Genomic DNA, 6,321 nt, shown 5'->3' with positions numbered 1-6,321 from the left:
ATGAAAGAAAATGAAGTTCTCATAGCATTGAGTGTTATTTAAGCTTACAAATTCAGATTGTTGAAGCTTTAAGAGCTTCAAATTTGGTTGTTCATGGTTGTTGGAAAACTGATGACGGTGGCACAACCGTAAATAAAAAAGAAGATGAGGATATGGATGTAATAAATATTTTCGCAAGAAATTCAAATAAATCACAAATAATGGCATTTTTGTGAATACAATGAACACATAAGGATTTATTTGGGAGAAAGTAGCAAATGTTGGAAAGAGAAAAAGAGGTGGTTAGGTTTGCAATTTACTCAAGTTAGGGGTCTAATTTTGCAAGTCTCCCTATCAAATTCATTATAAATAACAAAATAATTACTAAACGATAAATAAACATATAGAAAACTATTGTATCAATATTTTTATTAGTTTTCTCCAATCTAAATTTATTGAATTGAATATGTAGATCAAATATGTTGAGTCAATAAGTTTATTATCTCGATAATTAAAAGGGAACAAATTTAAAAATTCAAACAAATTTTTAGCAAGAAAAGGATTCAACCCATTAAATTTTTTTGACCAAATTTATTGTAGCATTGTGTTTACTTAGTTTGATTATTTTGACAGTTACACATAGCATATAGTTATCATACTTTTAAATCTTTGCTTCATTATCATAATTTTTGTAGTTCATCTGCGGCGGTGGTGGACGCACAGGATGACCCCAACCGTTGATTCTCTGATGAATTGGTGGTGGTGGTCGGACAGGACGACCCCAACCATTGATTCTTTGATGATTCGGTGGTGGTGGAATACTCCAACTGTTGGTTGTCTCATGATTTGGTGGCGGTGGAATACTCCAACTGTTGATTGTCTGATGATTCTTATAAATCATCTGTGGTGGCGGTGGTCGCACAGGACGACCCCAACCGTTTATTTTCTGATGATCCATATAGTTCATCTGCGGTGGCGGTGGTCTCACAGGACGACCCTAACCGTTTGTTTTCTTATCGTGGCTTGGGTTTGAGTTTTTTTCTGGATAATCCATCATTTTTGGGATTCTTTCTTCAACCTACATTATTTTTTTATTTTTGTTTGGTGAAAAAAAATCAAAAATTATCGTATGCAGATCTATATTGAAGTAAGTGAAAATATTGATTACCAATAAGAGAAAAAAAAATCTATGAAGATATGCATTTTTGTTACTGATATTAATTACCAAATTTACTGAATCTTGGACGGTGTGAAGAACTCCATCTCCATGACTCTCTCCAAACTCTAAAAGAGAAAAAATGAATTCAATAAACAACCATACTATTAGATTATAAGAGTAAAATCAATTAAAAAAAACAAAATAGATCTCTGATATTAAAAATGTAAAACTATCCAATTAGAAGATTTAAAATATTTTCAAATTACTTATAGAGCACAATGGAAGAATGAGCAAGAACGATATGAGAGGCAGAAGTTTCATCTTTCAAATAATTTATTTTTCTAATACACAAGATATATATTTTGGTTTCGTTGTATGGATGAGTAATGCATGATTCTATATATATATGTGCACAGGTTCATAGTTATCCACCGGTCAATGTACTGTAAAATGATAGATATTTTGCACTACAAATTTAAAACAAGTCAAAGTAAATATTTTGATCAAAGATTTTATTTTTATATAGTCAACATATATATCAGTAGTTATCAAAATTTAACATTTTACATCTTGGTCAGTGTCTAATTAACATTTTGATGACGAATTATAAATTTGTTGATTATCTGAAAATAAAATCTTTGATCAAAAGATTTACTTTTGACTTGTATTAAATTTGTAGTACAAAGTTATTTCGAAAAATTAAATATATATTATCTATGTGACATTTAAAAAAAACTCTTTTAACTATACCTTTTTACAAAAACATTCTTTCTTTTTGTCTATTTTCATTTTCAGTAATACTTTTTTCTATATACAAAATGATTATATATATGCACAGGTTCATAGTTATCCACTGGTCAGTGTATTGTAAATGATAGATAATTACATATGTCATTAGGCAATTATGCACTACAAATTAAAACAAGTCAAAGTAAATATTTTGAGTAAAGATTTTATTTTTAGATAGTCAACATATTTATCATTAGTTATCATAATTTTAATATTTTACATCTTGGTCAGTGTCTAATTAACATTTTGATGAATAATTATAAATATGTTGATTATCTGAAAATAAAATCTTTGATCAAAAGATTTATTTTGACTTGTATTAAATTTGTACTACATGAATACTTGTTCTTCATGGTCCGTTTTGAGCTAGAAGATGAATACTTGTTCGCACTTACTGGTGGACCATGGCGTGCGTTTGGGAGTTACCTCATGGTACAGGCATGGACGCCGGAGTTTGATCCTTTAGTTGATGAGATCATGACCACTCTGGTGTGGATTCGTTTGTCGAATATTCCGATTAGTTTCTACCATAAGGCTCTTTTAATGAGCATTGCGAAGGGTCTGGGGAAACCGATTAAGGTGGATCTCACTACCCTGAACTTTGAGAGATGACGTTTTGCTCGCATCTGTGTGGAACTTAATTTGAAGCGGCCATTTAAGGGGACAATAATGATCAATGGGGAGCAGTATTTTGTATCATATGAATGGTTGACAAATATTTGTTCTCTTTGTGGCATGTTTGGTCATGTTGTGCATATCTGCCCTCGTAAAAGTGTGGCACAGCCAGTGGAAAAGCCACAGCAGATTGCTGATACATGATTGAGTATGTCGGGTGAGCATCGAGGAGATGAGGGGTTCACGCCGGTGCGGAGGCAGAATAGAAGGTCGACTCCACCGCCGGGGATGGTTACGCTTGTGGCTGGTGAGGGTAGGGGTAAGTTGGTCAATGATCGGGAAATGACCCTAATTAATGATGATCCCGTGAATATCATGGTTACTAATAAATTTGGAAGCTTGAGTGATTCTCCAGTGATTGCGGGGGATATTGATCATATGGTCGATAAGGAAAACATTCCGGTTTCTAATCAGTTGTTTGAAGTAAGACGTGAGGTGCAAGGGAATCCTCGGATTGGGAATGGGCCAATGCAAAAAGGAAAAGGGCTTGCACGTGATGGGCCTAAGGAGAAACGAAATGGATGGTTTACCTCTAAAGTGTCTAATGGGCCTAAAGCTAAGCCTTTTTCTAATAGGCCCGTCAGGGGATTGGTTTATGGTCCGACGAGGGGTGTCGTAGATATGTCGGAGTCGGGAAAACGTTTACGTGTTGAGAGAGATGGTGTGGGTCGACCAGGCGGTTGTTTTGATGCGGAGGGGCAGATTGATGAGCCGATGACGACGATGGTGTTGGACGCGTCTATTCAGCCTCGACCAATGGTGGATCCTCTGGTTGGCTTGCCGGAGGAAGATGTGGGTGGAGAAAGGGCATAACAGGTTGCCCCGGTAAGTCGATACTCTTGTTATCAAGCTTTAATGGATTGCATACTTTGGAATTCTCGGGGGGGGGGGGGGGCGAACAAACCCAATTTTCGGAGGGCTATTCGGTATATGCTGAAACGATTTAAGACCGATGTGTTGGCATTGTTTGAGACTCATGTGAGTGGTGATCGAGCACAGAGGATATGTCAGGGGCTCGGTTTCGATAAGTATGTCAAGGTCGATTCAACGTGTCAGAATGGTGGGATATGGCTTCTATGGCGGTCAGCGGTTGGTGAGGTCGAGGTTTTGAAGACTTCTGATCAATTTATTTATGCTAGATTGGACAAGGATGGTGGAAGTGTTCATCTTTTTGTTGTTTATGCTCCGTTATGAGATTCAGAACATATCCGGTCCTATTATTGTTGGAGGAGATTTTAATACCATTGTGAGATTGGATGAGCGATCGGGGGGAAATGGAGCACTGTCTGTGGATTCATTGACTTTTCGTGAGTGGATAAATGACCTCTCTTTACTCGATATGGGTTTTAAGGGAGGTAAATTTACTTGGAGATGGGGATGAGAAGTCAATGAATGTGGCTAAGAGGCTTGCTCGGGTATTATGTTGTGCGACTACGCGGTTAAAGTGTCAAGAGGCAACAGTTACGCATCTACCTTTCTTCTCCTCGTTCATGCTCCGCTTTACCTCGAGTTGAGTCCGATGGTGAAGGGGGACCCTCGAAGGCGACCGTTTCGCTTTGAAGCGGCATGGATGCAGCATGAAAGTTTGGGATAATGAGGTTTCCACTCCAGTGGCTTTGAGAACTTTGTAGAGGAAAATAAAGAGGTGGAACAGAGACGTGTTTGGATACGTTCAGCGTAAGAAGGAGGTACTTCTATCAGAATTGAAAAGGATTCAGGATCAGCTTGAGCTGCAACAGTCGGATGCTTTATTGGTTAGAGAGATGGAGCTCTTGAAGGAGTTTTATGTGGTGTTGGAGCAGGAGGAGATGATTTGGTTTCAAAAGTCTAGAGAGCAGTTGATTGCTCTTGGTGACAGGAATACCAAGTATTTTCATACGTCCACAATTATTAGAAGAAGTCGCAACCGGATTGAAATGCTTAAGGATGAGAATGGTCAGTGGATCTCAGATCCACGAGCTCTTGAGGAAATGGTGGTGGCCTACTATCAACGTTTATATTCGTTGGATGATGTTGACCAGGTTGTCGGGAAACTCCCTACTGAGGTTTTTATGCCGCTCTCAGGGTCAGATTTGCGGTTTTTGGATAAGCCTTTTTCTCAAGTGGAGGTTGAAGCCGCAGTTAGAAGTATGGGCAAGTATAATTCTTCGGGCCCTGATGGTTTCCAGCCGGTCTTCTACCAGGAGAGTTGGGATGTGGTTGGGGTGTTAGTGAGTAGGTTTGTCTTACACTTTTTTGAGTCAGGAGTGTTGCCAGAACACACAAATGACGCTTTGGTGGTCCTAATTGCTAAGGTTTTGAAGCCGGAGAGTGTGATGCAGTTTAGGCCTATAAGTCTTTGTAATGTTTTGTTTAAAACCATTACAAAGACCATGGTAACACGGTTGAAGAATTTGATGCCTCTTTTGATAGGACCAGCTCAGTCGAGTTTCATCCCTGGCAGGTTAAGCACATATAATATCGTTATTGTTCAGGAAGCAGTGTAGTCGATGCGACGTAAGAAAGGAAGGAAGGCGTATGATAGAGTTAGATGGGACTTCCTGGAAGACACTTTACGGGTAGCTAGGTTCCCAGAAAAATGGATTGGCTGGATTATGCCTTGTGTCTCGGGACCTTCGATGAGTCTGTTACTGAATGGGGAGAGAATTGTAGAGTTTCAACCGGCACGAGGCTTGAGACAGGGAGACCCTTTGTCCCCTTATCTCTTTGTCCTTTGCCTTGAGAGGCTTTGTCACCAGATAAGTAAGTCCATTGAGTCTAAGGAGTGGAAACCAATATCCTTATCACGGGAAGGACCAAAGCTATCTCATTTGTGTTTCGCGGATGATCTTATATTATTTGCAAAAGCCTCTGTTGCTCAGATACAAGTTATCAGGAGAGTGTTGGAAACTTTTTGTGTCTCCTCAGGGCAAAAAGTAAGCCTGGAGAAGTCTCAAATCTTTTTCTCAGAGAATGTGAGTCGTGATCTGGGGAGATTGATCAGTGAGGAGAGTGGGATAAAGAGCACCAGAAATCTTGGTAAATACTTAGGTATGCCAGTGTTACATAAGTGTATGAATAAGGACACTTACAGTGATGTTTTGGAGCGTGTGTCAACCAAGTTGTCGGGGTGGAAAGGACGTATGTTAAGTTTAGCAGGTAGGGTTACTTTAACCAGATTGGTGCTAACCTCGACACCGGTTCATTCCATGAGTTCAATCATGCTTCCAGCTTCTATTTTGACTAAGTTGGATAAGGTATCTCGCGCGTTCCTTTGGGGGAGTACAGTGGAGAAGAAGAAACAACATCTTGTAGCATGGGAGAAAGTTTGTTTGCCAAGAGCTTCTGGTGGCTTAGGAATTAAATCTGCGGCAGTGATGAACAAAGCATTGATAGCTAAGCTTGGTTGGCGGATCATACATGATCAAGAGAGCTTGTGGGCATGTGTGCTTCGATGTAAGTATAAGGTGGGTGAGCAGCATGATGTTTCCTGGGCTATGGTTAAGAGCACATGGTCTGCTACATGGCGGAATGTAGGAGTGGGTTTGAGGGATGTAGTGTTTCCCGGGATGCGATGGGTTATTGGGGCTGGGAAATCTGTTAAATTCTGGAGCGATAAGTGGCTCGAGGAGGAACCACTTATGAATGGGGCGATACGGGATATACCAACAGATCTTGTTGATCTGTGTGTTTGTGATCTTTGGATTGATGGCTTGGGTTGGGATCAACAAAGGATTGGA

General features: G+C 39.5%; 1 long non-coding RNA gene across 1 annotated transcript; it reads right to left on the bottom strand.

Annotated features, from left to right (window-relative positions):
- Window positions 1-523: 523 nt before the first annotated feature.
- LOC104791154 (uncharacterized) lies at window positions 524-1,515 on the bottom strand. The gene is made up of 3 exons (XR_015560178.1): window positions 1,405-1,515; window positions 1,205-1,263; window positions 524-1,057 (listed from the first exon to the last, which is right to left on the bottom strand). It is a non-coding gene; the product is annotated as an uncharacterized LOC104791154 (long non-coding RNA).
- Between the last annotated feature and the right edge of the window lie 4,806 nt (window positions 1,516-6,321).

The sequence above is a fragment of the Camelina sativa genome, chromosome 6 (assembly GCF_030686135.1).
Source record: "Camelina sativa cultivar CO46 ecotype springtype chromosome 6, ASM3068613v1".
NCBI classification, from domain to species: Eukaryota; Viridiplantae; Streptophyta; class Magnoliopsida; order Brassicales; family Brassicaceae; genus Camelina; species Camelina sativa.
The sequence above is the reverse complement of the archived record's forward strand: the minus strand, read 5'-3'. Positions and strand labels throughout refer to the sequence as shown.